This window comes from Panulirus ornatus, chromosome 9 (genome assembly GCF_036320965.1).
Source record: "Panulirus ornatus isolate Po-2019 chromosome 9, ASM3632096v1, whole genome shotgun sequence".
Classification (NCBI taxonomy): Eukaryota; Metazoa; Arthropoda; class Malacostraca; order Decapoda; family Palinuridae; genus Panulirus; species Panulirus ornatus.
This window is the reverse complement of record NC_092232.1, coordinates 4256315-4273814: the sequence shown is the minus strand read 5'-3', so window position 1 is coordinate 4273814 and position 17500 is coordinate 4256315. Positions and strand designations below refer to the sequence as shown.

Below are 17500 nucleotides of genomic sequence, written 5' to 3'. Positions count from 1 at the left end.
TTGCAGGTAAGCGTACCGGTTCCCCCCACACACACTCTGGTTGACCAGCTGGTGAGTCCAGCTGAGACGGACGGATCCACACGTCCCGACACAGATGGTAATGATTAGTGTTATTGATCCTCCTCTCCGCAACAGCTGGTATTGAGCTTCCTGACACTGCAGCAGCTGGTACTGATCATTCGTCTCTGCAGCAGCTGGTATTGATCCTCCTCAGTGCAACAGCTGGTTGTTATTGATCCTCCTCAATGCCACAGCTGGTATTGAGTCTCTCTCTCTCTCTCTCTCTCTCTCTCTCTCTCTCTCTCTCTCTCTCTCTCTCTCTCTCTCTCTCTCTCTCGTGAACCAATAAGTGTGCGAGTCTCTGGAGAGGCTTGTGGCGGAGCTGCGGTCACCCCAGTGTAAACAAGACACACACACACACACACACACCATAGCCAAAGCCAGGTACTCGTTTATCGACCGGGCCCAAGGGGGTTAGAAAAAAAAAATATGAACACCTGGGTTGGGTGTGGCGCGACCAGGGTTCGAACCCATGTGGGTCAGACTTTTGTGTGCCCCCAAAAGTTCCTCATTATCGAGTGGGTGTAATGTTTTTGCCGGAACTTAGGTGGCGAATATGTTGGTGGTGGTGTTCATGAAGTCTGTCCCCTCTCCCACGGAGCAGGAGGCCAAAGCATCCTGGCACATCTCTCTCTCTCTCTCTCTCTCTCTCTCTCTCTCTCTCTCTCTCTCTCTCTCTCTCTCTCTCTCTCTCTCTCTCTCCCCGCTCTCCTGTGAACTACCAGGTCAACTGCGGCTCTGAAGTATTCTCATATAAGCTTAAAACAGCCGGGGAGGAAAGTTAAAATGCATGTTTTTTACGTCATTTGAAAATCTGAAGTCTCAACAAGCACACAGCTTCTTGAGAAAAAGACATGGAAAATATACTCGAAATATTTATGAGTTGACTGAAGTCTGTCTGGAGTGGAGTGGGTGGGAGTGGGAGGAGAGGGTTATAGAATTTTGTCTTGAGTTGTGGGTGGGTGGGTGGGGGAGGAGGAATTATGTCTTGAGTTTTTCTAAGGTGTTTCCAGATCCAATAATGACCTGCCGGTCGAGGACCTGGAGGAGAAACCACAAGACTGTTCTCTGAAACACACTTCAGCTCAGGCGTGTGGCCTCGGGGTGTTAGAAGACGTGCGCTGTCACCCGCCACATAGGGCTTCCCTCTCCCGCCGGTATGCCATGTCCAGGTGCGCCGTTGGCAGGCCAAGGACGGCGGTGTGGTGTGGTGTGGCTCGTACTCCCTTCTCCCACCCCCGTGGGAAGAACTGTCATACGGACCACACACACTCCTTTTTGTTGGACACTTGGAGGACGACGTCTTCCGTCGTCTGTGTCATGACTCCTCCCTGGCCTTCACCTGCTGGTGCTGAGGACGAAGGCTTGTGTGTGTGTGTGTGTGTGTGGTACACTTTATTAAGATGGGTAGCCAGTCACGTACATGATGACTCTGTACGAGGCTACGTAGAGAACCTCCAAGTGATGGATGACATTCGAGTTGATTAATGATAGATGCGTGGTAGGGTCACGGATGATGATAGATGCTTGGTAGGGTCACGGATGACTAATGGATGAATGCCGCTCACCCGCCGCAAGACAGATCATGAGGTTGGGTACGATGATGAGGCTCATCCCAGAGAGATCAGGGGGTATTCCTCACACAATTTCCATCGAACTTTCCCTCCTCCCTCGTCATAGCCCCGAACCGACGCCTCCCTCTTGTTACAAAGTCGAGAGGACACTACGGCCGGTCTGACGAGAGCGTTCTACCACGCCCCTGACGAAGGCTGTTGCTGCCCTGTGGCACGCAGCGCCGCACACCCATCACTTCCTCAGTGTAGACAGTCAAGGTGTACACACACGTCTCCCCGCCTCGTTCGTACCTATCATCTCTCATGGTCGCCCCCGTCTCGGCTCGCGCGGTCTCCCGCCAGGTCAGACGTCCTTGTGTTGTTGTGTTAAGCTCTCTGGATCTCCTTGCCTCACTGGTTCCGTCCTTGCCCCTCCACCCAGAGAGGGAGGGAGGGAAGGAGGGCGCTCTTCCTTCCCCCTCGCAGAAACAGAAAACCTGTAGCCTCGTGTGTTTTATGACCGGATTATTCAAGGGTAAAGAAATCGTCGCGTCCAGCGAAGACACTAAAAGGTACGTATTCATGGGCATGACTGTAGTGCTTGAGCAGGCCACCAGAGGGGAGGAGGAATACGTCATAATGGACGGGACGTTCACCGTCCCCATGGAGGAACGAAGGAGATACACAACGACAGGAAGGAACTTCGTGATAAAAAGGACGTTGTTCAGGTTTCTCGCACGTCGGAGAAATGAAGAGATATTGGAGCGATGGGATTTGGTGACCTGGTTTTTTTTTTCCTGACGAAGATGGGAACGTTGGACCTCTGGTGGCACCTGGGGGGGGGGGGGTGCACGTGGTAGTACGAACCTTGCGAGCGTCCACAGCGAGAGGGGCCCCCAGCCCCAGGCGGCGGCTGCTTTGTCTTCAGCACGTGGGAAGGACGAATGACAGGAGAGACTGGTGCTTCAAGACGAGTCTGATCTGTAAAGCAGAAAAAAATATATATATCTAAATCTAGCAATAGAAACAGGATAGGAAAATAGAGCAGTAGAAACAGATTAGGAAAAACTGGAGGCATTACTGGACGAGGCCGGTGACATACTACCTTCGTTAAGAAAACATATACATTAAAGGACATTTTATGGCTTCCGTGGATCCAGACAGACACGTACATACTGGGAACAGGTAGAGATGATTCAAGTTATGTTGACCCGGACGTTGCAGTCCATACTGGAAATAGATTGGGATGATCTGTTTTCTGTGGACTCAAAACGTTGACTCGACGGTTCATGTTACGAGTGTATTCAATACAGAAAAGGTCAGGTCCCTAACACCTTGTGTTGGGGATGACCTCACACTCTTGTCATACAAGACACGTACGTAACTTTAAGTATGCCGACTCCACCGAGGAGCACAGGGTGCTTTTGGTATAGGGAAGAGTGCGTTTTACAGCATTCAGGACCCGGAGAGTTCGAAGCACAGAGACACCGGATGAACCAGTGGACGACACATCTCCTCCCCCGCCACTCACTGAACCTTCAGAACGGTGATTTATAATGAGGACCTCCAGACGTCGCCTTACAATACACGGTGGCTGCTGATGTGACCATAGTAGGCTGCGGGACGCGTCCAGAAGACTCGTTCGTCGCGTGGCAACGAAGAGGAGGAGCAACCATCTCTCTCTCTCTCTCTCTCTCTCTCTCTCTCTCGCCTCCGTGTGTGTGTGTGTGTGTGTGTGTGTGTGTGTGTGTGTGTGTGTTTGGGCGCGGGGTCCCTGTAGGAGGGCCGGGGATCGAGGCGGACGGCTCCGGGTAAGGCCAAGTGTTGGGCCAGTGTTTTCCACGCGTATCGGGTGATGATGAGCCTCGAGTTGCTCCGCCATATTTGCCGATGCAGTTATTGTGTTGAGGATTAGCGAGTGAGACGCGTTTGCCCGGTGAGGTGTGCGGCCTGGCTGGGCCCGGTCGGTGCGCCTACCTACGTGCATGGCTGACACAACTCAGCGTTGACGATTCGACTCCTCCGTCATCTCGAAGGTACGACGGTCCTTGAGAGTGACGGTACGACCCTGAGGCACGACGGTCCTTGAGCATGACGATACGACCCTGAGGTACGACGGTCCTTGAGCATGACGGTAAGAACCTGAGGCACGGCGATCTGTGAGCATGACGGTACGACCCTGAGGCACGACGGTACGACGATCCTTGAGCATGACGGTACGACCCTGAGGTACGACGGTTCTTGAGCATGACGGTACGACCCTGAGGTACGACGACCTATGAGCATGACGGTACGACCCTGAGATACGACGGTCCTTGAGCTTGACGGTACTACCATGAGGTATGACGGTCCTTGAGCATGAAGGTACGACCCTGAAGCACGACGATCTTTGAGCACGCCAGGGCGACCACTGGGTATGTTGGCCGGGTCATTTTTGGGGTCAGGTCAAAGGCCAGGTTATATCGTACCCAAGGATCGCACCGTCGTCTCTAGGATCGTACCGTCGTGCTTAAGGATCGTACCGTCATCTTTAAGGATCTTACCATAGTGCTTAAGGATCGTACCGTCATCTTCAAGGATCGTACCGTCATCTTCAAGGATCGTACCGTCGTGCTCAAGGATCGTACCGTTGTGCTCAAGGATCGTACCGTCATCTTCAAAGATCGTACCATAGTGCTTAAGATTCGTACCGCAATGCTAAAGAATTGTGTGTGTGTGTGTGTGTGTGTGTGTGTGTTTACTATATATCGCAACTTAATTACACATCGGTTTTATCTTTTCGTATTAAATCGGTTCATAATATCGTTCCTGAACTGCTGTAGTTTACTCGTAAAGCCTGTTTTAGAGGGGGTCGGGCTGGGCCAGGCTTTTAGTAGAAGAAATGAATACCTTTCAGAACAGGTGGGTGACCTCAGCATGCTTGTTCAACTGGTTTAAGAAGACGAGTTCCTTTGTGTTTTCTGTGGGTATCGCGAAATTTTGATCAGGGCACTCTCTTTGGGCGACGATCAAAGGTGGGAGGGGGGGGGATACTTTTACGATCGCCCGCCTCCCCACGCCATGGCACTCAACCAGGAGGGGGGGGGGGTTGGGGGGGTGCTTGGTGGAGCATTGATGGTGGACTGGTGGTGGGTGGGGGAATTGTGGTAGTGGATTGGTGGTGGGCGGGGGAATTGTGGTAGTGGATTGGTGGTGGTGATGGTGGTGTAGTGGTAGGTGGACTGGTTGAGGGTGGTGGAGCACCGTTGGTGGAATAATGGCGATTGGTGGAAGAGTGGCGGTGGTTGGTGGAGTAGTGTTGGTGGATTTGTGGAATCGTGGCGATGGAGTAGTGTTGGTGGACCAGTGGAAGTGCCTCTGTGGTTCTAACATCAAGACATAACTTGACAAGTTAAGTTTTATGGACGAACATAATCCTGGGTTTGGACATAACTTCCCAAGATAAGGTAGATTATAAAATACTTAAGTCCGGACGTAACTTCCCAAGTTAAGTTTTTAAACACTGACCCCACAAACCATCGTAAGTCTGGACGTAACACTGACCACTGACCATTGAAAGTCTGGACGTAACTGAACACTGACCACAAACCATCATGAGTCTGGACGTAACTTCCCAAGTTAAGTTTTTAAACACTGACCCCACAAACCATCGTAAGTCTGGACGTAACTTAACACTGACCACTGACCATCGTAAGTCTGGACGTAACTTAACACTGACCACTGACCATCGTAAGTCTGGACGTAACTGAACACTGACCACAGACCATCGTAAGTCTGGACGTAACGCTGACCACAAACCATCGTAAGTCTGGGCGTAACTTAACGCTGACCACAAACCATCATAAGTCTGGACGTAACTTAACACTGACCACAGACTAACGTAAGTCAGGACGTAACTTCCCGTGTTAAGTTTTAAGGCTGGGTGCAAAGCATCGTAAGTCTGGACATAACTCCCTCAGTTAGATTTTAAGACGGCCTGCGAAGCATCGTAAGTCAGGACGTAACTTCCCGAATTGAAGCGTTTAGACTGATCATGAAATAAACCAGCCTCTTCTAGGAATGAAAAGGGCCAGGAATCGAATTAAGAAAAATGAGTGGTGTGAGGTCGAGGTTTGAGACGATGAGGTGGTGTAGCAGCGTCTGGATGAGGGCCGATCCTCAAGGTATATGAGGAGTCTAAACTATGAGATGCAGTCAGACGTCAGAGATATGAGGTCCAGGAGGCTGGTGCTGTGTTAGAATCTGGTGACGGTAAGTGCAGGATTATACGGGCGCACCTGAGTGCTCATTGCAGCATTATACGGGCGCACCTCAGTGCTCATCGCAGGATTATACAGGTGCACCTCAGTGCTCATTGCAGCATTATACGGGCGCACCTCAGTGCTCATTGCAGCATTATACGGGCGCACCTCAGTGCTCATTGCAGCATTATACGGGCGCACCTCAGTGCTCATTGCAGCATTATACGGGCGCACCTCAGTGCTTATTGCAGCATTATACAGGCGCACCACTAGCCAGATGCCCCATGTGTACTTTCATCAAAGTTTCGTGCGCTCGGATGGCCCAGGTTGAATGGGTGGATTACATGGGTGGGCCATAAGGGGTCAGGTGCCCCATTGTTGCACCAGTTGGGGGAAATTCCTGTAGGCGGCTGGTCACTAGAAGGTGACAATGCCGGGCTTACACACACACACACACACACACACACACACTTGTGTTCCTACGGTGCGCACAGGCGGCCGGCGTGGACCGTGGGAGTCAACTGTATCGAACAAGAGGAATGGTAGTTGGAGGGGGCGCTAAACTCCAGGTCTGGCGTAGAGGGAGAAGATTGTACGAAGATTTGAACGAAAGAAAATCGTGAAGATTATATCAGTTATGATGATTATGAGAATGAATTAGAGTTAGAGGGGACATTTGTAAATAGCAGTGAACATTGATCTAAGTAGAACCGTCATTGAATTGTCGAATGATCTTCAAGATGAAGGTGTTTGATGGGGTGGAGGTTAGTTAGGTTCCTTTCCCAGGGGAGAGAACTGCCCACTGCTACCTCGCCTGATGCGGTGAGGTGAGCCCGGACCTGGCCGGAGTGGAGACCGAGGTCTAGGCCATCGTGAAGGAGTCGCCTATGTTCACACCAACCCTGTGGTGGCCGAGGGGGGAGGTGACGCTCTCCCTCCAAGGGTACCGCACAGAGTGTGTACCGTCGTCTTGGTCCGTGTGGTCTTGTGTTGCATGGTAGGGTAGGGTAGAGCTGGCGGTCATGCAGCACCTCCTGTGGTGTATGGTAGGTTAGGCAGACAGCTCCTCCTGTGGTGCATGGCAAGGCAAGGCAAGGCAGCTCCTCCTGTGGTGCATGGCAAGGCAAGGCAAGGCAGCTCCTCCTGTGGTGCATGGCAAGGCAAGGCAAGGCAGCTCCTCCTGTGGTGCATGGCAAGGCAAGGCAAGGCAGCTCCTCCTGTGGTGCATGGCCAGGCCAGGCAAGGCAAGGCAAGGCAGCTCCTCCTGTGGTGCATGGCAAGGCAAGGCAGCTCCTCCTCCTTCCGTGTCCAGTTCAGCTGATGAACCAGTTCGTGTCTCCTGACGGCTGACGTCACTCCCCCCCCCTCCCCTCGGATGAAAGGTGACCCGTGTGAGGAACCTCTTTTTAGATCCAGCCGGGTTGGGGGGGGGGGGGTCATGGGGGTAGCAGGAGGTGTGGGGGGAACGGAACACCCCCCCCCTCTGATACCTTGTCGGCCCAAGACCGTGTTATGCAGATGATATGCAGGCGGTGTGTTATACATAGAGGGAGGCAAGGGTGCCGGGCGTTGGCGGAGGAAGCGCCACAAGCTGGGATGGACCGACCGACTGTGTGGACAGTGGGGTCGGCAGACCGACAGGAGGAGGGGGGGGGGGGGATCATTAGCCTTGTGGTGGGGAGGGGGAGGAACGGGTCAATTAACCCGGTCCTCGCCCGGACGTCTTCCTGGTCGGGTCGTGATGCCAACCTCCGCCAGATGACACCCTTCACTACTTCCTCCCGTCCAACACGTAAATCTACTCCTCTCCTCCATCCTGCACCCTCCTTCCCCTCCCATCCCCATTCCCCGAGTCCCCACTCCGTCGTCCCCGTCCCTTGTCCCCTCCACGCACAAACACGAGCACGTCTCATCGCACTGATTTCCCCCAACAGGTTCGTTAGATGTCGTGGGAACGTCTTACACCGACACTGTTAGGGTCTGCTTCCTCACTTTTCATTAGGGGAGGACAGACGTGGACGGCAGGAGTTCAGCTGTTGACACAACCCTACAAGCATACACACACACACACACACACACACACACACACACACACACACACACACACACACACACACACACCATCAACAAGAACTGGTGGTGCCCCCGAGCCACCACTGGCCTGTGTGATATTTGATATTCAGTACTCGACTGTTAACTTGAGGCCACGCATTGCACCCTCCTGCTCCTCTGGTCTCAAGGTTGATGAATCACCTTGAGAAGTGTGCATAGCTTGTGTGTTTGTGTGTGTCGGGCGTGGAGGAGGGAGGGGAAGAAGGGATACGGAACCTCCTCGCGAGGGCGGGCGCTCCGGAAGGAGAGGAGCGAGTTTTTCGTCAGCCAGTGGCTGTCAGGTGTGTGCTTTATGACGTGTTCCTGACCAGCACCTTCGGTGGGTGTACGTGTGGTCCGGTGTCGCTACTTCCTTGCCACGATGAGGGAGGTGGTAGAAGGTGTGGATGATGGTGTTAAACACACACAGTGTAATGCAGTGATCAGAGAACAAGGCAGCTCACTTACGTTGATGTTGCCTTGGCGCCCCATGTCCCCTCCCTGTGCCTATAAATGATAAGAAATGTCTTTTGGCAGACTTGACTCCAGAGGAGAGCGGTGTTGCGTATTGCTCGGGTCAAGCTGTCGCCTAGGATCGAACCAACAAATGGGCTCTGGTGAGCATGACCTGGACTGCGGGGCCTCCCTGTGACCTTCTGTATTTGCGTTATGTACTTGAGTTTCCCTTAGTGAGATTTATGAGTCTCTCCCTCTAAAGCAGTGTTATGTCAGCCGGACTTTGCCCCGCGTCTACTGCGCCTTGATCTACCGGTGACCCTTCCCCCGTTGTTATTGTACCAACCGGTGTAAACAAACAGAGGCCTGGGGATTTAATTTTAGCCCACGATTAACTGCTACAACAGGGTAGGTGGATGAATGAAGAAAAGTAGCGCGGAGTGTGGGCTTTTCTTGTTTTCTTTACGCACACGAAAACTGGCTGCTTGTGTGCCCTCACCACTAGCTACATTTGTTTTCTGTGCCTCCAACACTGGCTAGATCTGCTTGTGTGCCTCCACCCCGCAGTACTCGGCAAGCTGCTGCGTCACATTAAGTACTGTTTGGTCGTTGGCAACTTATGAGGGTGGGCCGTTTTGATAACTGTTTCTTTCCCGACACACACACCTCGAAGCTGTCTAACTCCCGCCCCTCTCATATTCCAGGAATGACCAGGGACATTTCAAAGGACAGTTCTTATTCTCATTTCTTCCAAAATTCTCCAATACTTTCCCTTGTCCCTTTTTTGTTTTCTTTCATTAAGCTCACTATATTCCAATGAAGGCTCGGCCCTTGATGTGGACTTTCGTCCGTGACTGGAGCCTCCAACGTAAAAGAAAAAAAAAGGGGGGGGGGGAATATAACACCACATATTTCTGTTCCGTTAGCTCAGCGTACACGATTGATACAACGAATGCCTTTATCGCCTACCAGTTTGCTGCGCAGCCCATGCTCATCGTGTGAGCGGTAGCGCAAAAAAGAAAACGGGTGTCACAAAGGGTCTTTGTTTAATTAAGGCTTTGATGGCTCGCCCGCCCCACGCCTCTGTGTCATCCCAATCGCGACTCTCCTTTTGAGAGATGCTGGTGTAGAGTCACTGATATAAAGCTCCTCGACTACTCTACGTTGTTGTCTGAAAGTCGCTGCGTGTCTGGCTGAACGCAGAGCAGGTGTAGATATAAAGAACGTAGTAGAACAGGTACAGTGCAGTTCTTGCATACAGAAATTAGAACATGCACGATTGTTACGCATGGAACGTGTAACAGGTGCCAGAGTTGTATGAAGAACTTAGAGCAGATGTACATATATGTTATGCGAAGAACATAGAACTTGAATGAATGTTTTATAAGAAAACAAAGAACAGTTTTTTATGTTGCGGAAAAACTTAAATTTATAATTGCCAGAGAACGTTGAACAGGTGTTTATCGTATGTAAAGAACGAAGAACATGTACAAATGTTATGCAGAGAACTAGAACAGGTGTAGATATTTAAAGAACGTATAACAGGCAATACCCGGCGTTGCTTGACCACTGGGCTGAGCTGAGGTACAAGTCTGTGTTGCTTGACGCTGTGGTTGTTGAGGAGAGGGGGAGGGGAGGGCTGGTAATTTGCCGGCTGTGTTGCTTCCCCGGGGCATGGTTTTAAGGGAGGGACCGTGAGAATGTGAAGGAAGCTCTTAAGGGAAGGACAGTGAGAATATGAAGGAAGCCCTTAAGGGAGGGATAGTGAGAATATGAAGGAAGCTCTTAAGGAAGGGACAGTGAGAATATGAAGGAAGCTCTTAAGGGAGGGACAGTGAGAATATGAAGGAAGCTCTTAAGGGAGGGACAGTGAGAATATGAAGGAAGCCCTTAAGGGAGGGATAGTGAGAATATGAAGGAAGCTCTTAAGGGAGGGACAGTGAGAATATGAAGGAAGCCCTTAAGGGAGGGACAGTGAGAATATGAAGGAAGCTGTTAAGGGAGGGACAGTGAGAATATGAAGGAAGCTGTTAAGGGAGGGACAGTGAGAGGGAAGGGACTGTGAGAATGTGAAGACCTGAGAGTGATAGGGAAGGGTACAACCTGAGATTTCCAGTCAGGCCTTTGAGATAGCGCGTCAGAATGAGACTTTAAGCGCGAGGGCGCGAGCCTTTGAACGCAACGGTACGAAGGTGTGAGCACTGGCGGCACGACGCTTGAACGCGTCAATACGAGTCTTAAGCGCGACGGTGCGACCGTTGAACGTGACGGCACGATCCTTGAGCGCAACGTTACGATCCTTGAATGCGACTTAGCGACCCTTGGGCGCGACGGTGCGATCCTTGAGAGTGACGGTACGATCTTTGGGCGCAACGTTACAATCCTCGAATACGACGTTACTAACCTTGTGTACGATGGTCTGGTCACGTCGTCGTAGCTCGGGGTCGTGGGGTCGTACCGGAGTGATTAGGTACTTCCGTAACGGAGAGCAGAGACCTGCATGTGTGTTGGTAGAAACAAGTGACTACGGTGTTTAAAAAGTGGCGGAAAAATCTCGTAAGAAAGACGATTTTTTTTCTTTTGTGGATTCGACGGATGAGGGAAGAGATGGTGGTAGGGGAAGGAGAGGCGGTGAGATTGTTGGCCGTGGGAGGGAAGGAAATGGAAAAGTGTGAGGGATATGTTCAGTCAAGGGAGGGGAGCTGCTGCTGGCGGCTTCGTGTGGCACACGCGAGATGAAGAGAGGCCTACGGGGTGAGGCAGGGCTTCTGGGGGAGACGGCGGGTGGCGGGGAGCGATGGAGACGGCTCTGTGGGAGAGTGTGGAAGAGTAGGGTGTGAGAGGCTGGTGGAAACAGGCATAAGCTGAGGGAGAGCCGGCCCGGGTGAGGCAGGGAGAGACGAAGGGAGAACAGGTCGTCAGGGGACTGGTGAACACATGCCGAGGGTGACGCGAGGCAGGGCTGCCTGAGGGAGACACGTGAGTGACGGTCGTAACATGGTGTTGAGGTGGAGGGGAGGGGGAAGCCTGGAATGGAGGGAGGGTGTGGTGTGGTGTGAGAGAGGATCAGCGTGTGGTGTGGTGTGAGGGAGGATCAGCGTGTGGTGTGGTGTGAGAGAGGATTATCGTGTGATGTGGTGTGAGGGAGGATCAGCGTGTGATGTGGTGTGGTGTGAGGGAGGATCAGCTTGTGGTGTGGTGTGAGGGAGGATCAGCATGTGATGTGGTGTGGTATGAGGGAGGATCAGCGTGTGGTGTGGTGTGAGGGAGGATCAGCGTGTGGTGTGGTGTGAGAGAGGATCAGCGTGTGATGTGGTGTGGTGTGAGAGAGAGGATCAGCGTGTGGTGTGGCGTGGTGTGAGGGAGGATCAGCGTGTGGTGGGGTGTGGTGTGGTGGAGGTCACGTAGGGAACCAGTAGTGGCAGGAAGCCTCGTCGGGAGAAGGGATGATCAGTGTGTCTCGGGTGTGGCACGGTGGAGGGTGGAAGCAGCAGGTGTGGTAGGAGTGTGGCGTCGGGTGGAAGCCTCGGCATGCACCAGGAGTGGTGTGAGGATCAGTGTGTTGAAGTGTGAAGCCTCAGAGTGCATCGCCGCGCCAGGTGACACCCTCCCCCACAACGCCCGTAGCCGCCTCATGACCCCCCCGTATTTGGACAGCGTGAGGGGCTGGAACTGCTGACGCGGAGGGCGCCTCCGTCGCTTGGGGAGCCCGAGTGCGCAGGAGGAGGTCATCAGTAAGGCCTAAACGGGCGACTGCGGCCTCCGACAGCCTAGTTCAGCATAGAAGCGCCATAGCAGCTTCGTCCCAGCCCCGAGCTGTGCGGCAGGAGGCCTCCGACACCATCGTAAGGTAGTACTTTCTGCTGGCTGAGTCTGTCAGGGTGTATACAACCACGACGTGACATATTAGTTGTTTATTAGACCTGAGGTCATATTGTGGGAAACGATCTTAGTGTGGTGCGAAAACCTTGCCATATCCCTGAATATCGGCGTCATCAGCGCGGGTATACACCATGATGGAGAGGGAGGATCATGTCTACCGGGCCAAGCTTGCCCAACAAGCGGAGGGATATGACGAAATGGTGGAGGCGATGAGTGGCATCAGTGGATGTTGAGGTAGCAGTAGAAGAACGAAATCTTCTGTCAGTTGCATGCGTAGATCTGAGGTGGACATTTTTTTTTTAAACCCCTGTTGTCCACATTTGTATAGGGGGAGGGCGAGGGGAGAACAGGTCACCACCAACAGTTTTGAAAAGTCAAACATAACCTCAGATCTGGTCACATCTTGTGTTGCCCGTACCCATAATGCCTCAGGTGCCTGTTGGTGTGAGGGGCTTGAAAGCGTTGTGATTAGCTTTTGCTTTGGTTTGCCCATGCCTGCTGTAGTGTGGACATAGCAACACAGATACGAGACGAGTGTACGGAGGAGCTACGTGGGTGTTAGCGTTATATAGGACGAGTTACAGAGGTGGGCTAAGGGGCGCCCTGTTTATCCTCGTGTTAGTGACAAGCACGGTACAGGATGGGTTCAGCATCCGTTTTTATGGAGAGTACAGCAGTGTACGAGTTACCTTTTGAGTTAATTCTAAAGTTAGATGAGTTACCTGTTTGCCGGAGTTACCGGCACAAATCAATGTTAGGTTACATGTGAGTTACCTGTCAGATTACATATGAGTCACCTGTTAGGTTACACATGTAAACTTAGATCCCCCCCCCCTCCCCTATTGTATTCAGCACTAACTTTTGACTCTGATTTCACAAAGCCATTCGATAGGAAAGCCGTTGGAATGTTCAAAATTACTGCCTCGAGGTTGCTGAAAAAAAGAAAAAACACCTGTGTGTTGTCACGTATGATGGTGTGAATACTGCTGGTGTGCGGGTAGTGACCTGATACACTGACTGCCCCGTCGCTGCCGATACCCCGAAAATCACCAGAGCGTCTGAGAGACGAATCGATGCAGACATCAGCAACGCGGGAAGACGTGGGCGTTAGGAACTGCCCGTTGGTCTGGGAGGGGACCACAGCTCCAGGCTTTGCTCCTGGGTTATGTTGCAGGACAAAGAACGGAAGTCTCTCCCTTGTATTATTCATGAACCCCCCTTTTTTTTTCTGTGGTGACCCAGGACGAGCGAGACATCTTGCTATCGTGACGTGTTGGGAGGAGAGGAGAGAGCATCGTAGTGTGTTGTGGTTGGTGGTGAGGGTTGATGTGGTGACCAGGTGTTGAAGTAGTGACAGCGGAGGGTTTGTGATAATGGCTGAGATGGTGGCAAGCGTTCGGGATGAGTGGACTGTAGAAGTCGTGGATATGATCGAGGTTGTGAAAAGGGTTGAAGTTGTGAGTGTAGAGGTGGTGTTGATGGCCGAGGTGGTGACGAGGGTTGTGAGATTGTTAAGGTGGTGATGATGGGTTGGTGTTGACGAGGGTTGAAGGTGTGACTTGTAGAGGTGGTTGATATATAAAGGAATACAAAGGAATTCAGACAGCAACAGATCTCTGGGTCCTTTCGAGGCTGATCGTGGAAGATGTCAGAAACTCACAGATTAGTGAGGTAAGAATTAGACGGTATACAGATAATTCAAAGATGATAACCTAGAAATTGACATTGTGACTAAGGAGGAGCAAATAATGTAAGTCGTGGACTTGAAGGGAAATATTGATCACGTCCATTCTTAAACGCATCTGCAGTTCTCTTTTCAACCTCTCTAATCTAAGGCAGTTTGTTCCAGTGTTAACAATCCTGTTGAAGAAAAAGTACCTCACCTCATTCGAGGTAAAATGTTTGCCCACAAGTTTGTATCCATCACTACAAGTAGAATCGGAGAGTAATAAGTCTTAAGTAACTCGATAGATCAAGATTATCAAAGCCTTTGATCATATTCAATACTTGTGTTAGATCACATCTTGATTCTTCTTTTCTAAGCTGAATAGATTCAGGTACGGGAATCTTGGTAGCTTTTCATTTTGTCTTTTTTTTTTTTTTTAGACAGGTGACCGAAATTGAGCACAGTATTCAAGATGTGGACGAACCCATGAATTGTAAAGAGTAAGAATGATTTCATTGACTTATTTTTTGCTTTTAACCTTTGATGTGGAACCTTATTCAATGCTTTTTGAAAATATAGATAAAATGACATCATCTGCTTTATTTTCGTCATAGATTTTGATTATATTTCAAAAGAAATCGAGCAGATTTGTCAGATATATGAACGAACCTCGTCGAGAACCATACTGAGAATTCGTCTATCGAAGTAGTGGTCCTCTAAATGGTTAGTGAATCTATCTCGAATGACGATGATTTCCATAAGTTTTCCAACTACAGACGTCATATAGGATGATAATATCCGGGCCAGTGACTTATTATTACTTATTTTGGGTAAACTTCCACTCATCTGGACTATATTCCTGTAATAAGTGACTAGTTTAAAAAGGGCCGTCATCAAGGGCTTAACTCTCTCATTTTTCCCCCTTTCAATGTCCTCTGATAGGACTTATCCGGGCCTGCCGTTTTGTTTATTTTTATTCCATAGCTTGCTGATAGTTTGTGTTTCTTCAGCTTTTAGGTCTGTTGGTTGAAGAACGTTTTCCTCTCCTATCTTTGGAGCTGGATTAGGGACAAGGGTTGTGTCTAGATCGTAAATACGGATGCAGAAAAGTCATTTGAAGAATTGTTTTGCCATGGCTTCGTTGTCTAGGAGCAAGTCCCCGTTTTCCTTAATTAATGCACCACTTGACTGGATAATGACTCACTTGCTTCTATCGTAACTGTAAAACTCCCGAGGGTTTCTTTTTTGCTATTTTCAGCAATATACGCTTTATACTGACGTCTGCTTTGTCCTTTAACTCTCGAAGTTTCTCTGAAGCAAATTTACGTTAATTGCTCTTTTGCTGGCTATCGTATGAGAGGGGTTTGAAGTTGTGACTGTAAGGGTTGTGTGGTGTGGTGACAAGGGTTGTGAGAATGCGGAGGTTGTGATGATGGTTGAGTTGATGACGAGAGTTGAAGTTGTGAATGTAGAGGCTGTGGCGGTGGTCGAAGTGGTGACGAGGGTTGAAGTTGTGTGAATGTGAGGGTTGTTGTGTTGGTTGAGGTTGTGACGGGGATTGAAGTTATGAGAATGTGGAGGTTGTGATGTTGGTTGAGGTTGTGACGAGCGTGGAAGTTGTGGATGTGGAGGTGGTTGTGATGATGTGGGTGTCATGAGTTGCCTGATCTTGTGGGATTGGCCACGCCAGAGACATCTGTTCCAGCAGACGCCTCTCTCACACACACGTCATGAAGGCGCATGACGCACAGATTTGTAGGTCTCGTGTAAAGGAGGGAGTCCATCCTCTTTTCCCCCCGGCTACTGATTGTAGCGCAGCCTTGCCGTGTGTGTGTGGGGGGAGCAGCTGGCTGGTTGGCTGTCGCATGGCACCCCCGCCCCCCCTCCCCCATGAAGACAGTGAGGAGGTGGTTGACGTGGGAAGCGCGTGGTGGTGGGTGCTGCTGCCTGGGTCTTCCTGGGGGAAAAAAAGGAAGGTGTTGTGTGAATGGGAAGGATGATGATTGGGGAGAGGGGTCGGCGGCGCTAGTGGGGGGGGGAGGGGGGGCATCCTTGGGTCGCTAGCGCCCACCCCACCTTGTGGGAGGTATTTTAAAGGGACGTAAATGGGTTGGGGGCGGGCAGGAGACAGCTAGTTTAGGGAGGTGGTGATGGTTCGGGTGAAGGAGGGGTGGGGGTTCGGCAGGAGGAGGAGGAGGAGGTGATGGTTTGCCGTTGTTGATGGTGGGGGAGGGGGAGGGTGCAGGAGGAGGAGGAGGAGGAGGAGGGGCGGTGGTGCTTTGGTGATGGAAAGGGAGAGAATTATTGGTGGTGGGGAGGGAGGAGCAACCAGGAGGCGGCGGTGGTATTTTTGTTTCGGGGGGGAGTGATTGTTGAGGGAAGACAGGCGTGAGGGCAGAGTTATGGTCGGTGGAGGGATGTGGGGATAGGTGGAGGGATGTAGGGGATCTGTGGCGGGATGTGGGGGTTCGGGGAGGAGGGAAACGTCAGTGTTTGTCTGAGGAAAGGAAGGGAAAGAGAGAAGAGGGTGAGGGAGGGAGGGGCGATACTGAGTGTGGCAGTAAGGTTGGATGGTGGTGTGGGTGGGGTGGGAGTGGATGGAAGCTGGTGATGATGGCTTTACCGGGAGCCGCCAAGCACAGGGTAGGCTGGGGCTGAGCCTCTCCCTGCACTGCGGCCCCCAGCCATCCACCAGCCAGGCTTTCTTCAGTGATACCTTATCGACCAGACTGTTGGTGGCCGCAGCCAGCAGCACTGCTACTACTCAAGGCCCTGATTTCCCACTGCAGCTCAGCCGTTCGTACCAGACTGAAGAAGAGAGGAACGCCTGAAGTTCGTTCATTCATGAACGCCACAAGAGAACGATCCCATAGTTCGCAAGTTTTCCTTTAAGAGCAGATCTGTTCGTATTTGTTTTCTTTGATCGTACCATTTGCCTGTCCGCTTCGTCTTAGGTCTGGGAACGTGAGTGTAGTAGGGACTAGACCTTCCCTGGTGTATGTATGTATATGCACGTGTCCATGATGCGTCGCCGCGCACGTCGCCTCCTCAATGGGTATAGAGCATTGCACATCTTCAGTCGCTCTCCAAACCCCTGAAGTGGACGGACGCCATTTGGAAATCATCATCATTGTTGCCGTGTGTGTGTGTGTGTATCAGCTGCCAGATATTTACGGTTCTCCCCGCGCCTTATCTTCTCATTCCGTGTTATCATACCTTCCCATCTGCAGCTCTTTACACTTTCCGTAGCGATGTATTTTTCATTTGTGATATTTTCCTGAGCTAACTTTGAACAGTGTTGGTGTATACCAATGGGAGCCGTTTAGTGACTTGCGTGGGAGAGACTTACCGACGTAAGATATGGTGGAGAGAGAGAGAGAGAGAGAGAGAGAGAGAGAGAGAGAGAGAGAGAGAGAGAGAGAGAGAGAGAGAGGTGGCAGACTAGAATAAGGTAGAATGAGGGTCAGGGATGCCCTATGCACGCTTGGGAGAGGATAAATAATAATAAAAAAAAAAAAGGACAGCTCCGGCGTGTAGGGCTCGGGAGTTAG

The 17500-nt window shown here is 51.2% G+C and overlaps 1 protein-coding gene across 8 annotated transcripts in view; it reads left to right on the top strand.

Annotated features, from left to right (window-relative positions):
- corn (microtubule-binding protein cornetto) overlaps positions 1-17500 on the top strand; it is a 313717-nt gene that overhangs the window by 186182 nt on the left and 110035 nt on the right. The window contains exon 1 of one of the 8 annotated variants that reach the window (XM_071664555.1): positions 12095-12251. The exons of the other annotated variants lie outside the window; for them this stretch is intronic. The gene's annotated coding sequence lies outside the window, so the exon portion shown is untranslated. Of the gene's footprint in view, positions 1-12094; positions 12252-17500 lie in introns of those variants that run through there. 8 annotated transcript variants of the gene reach the window in all.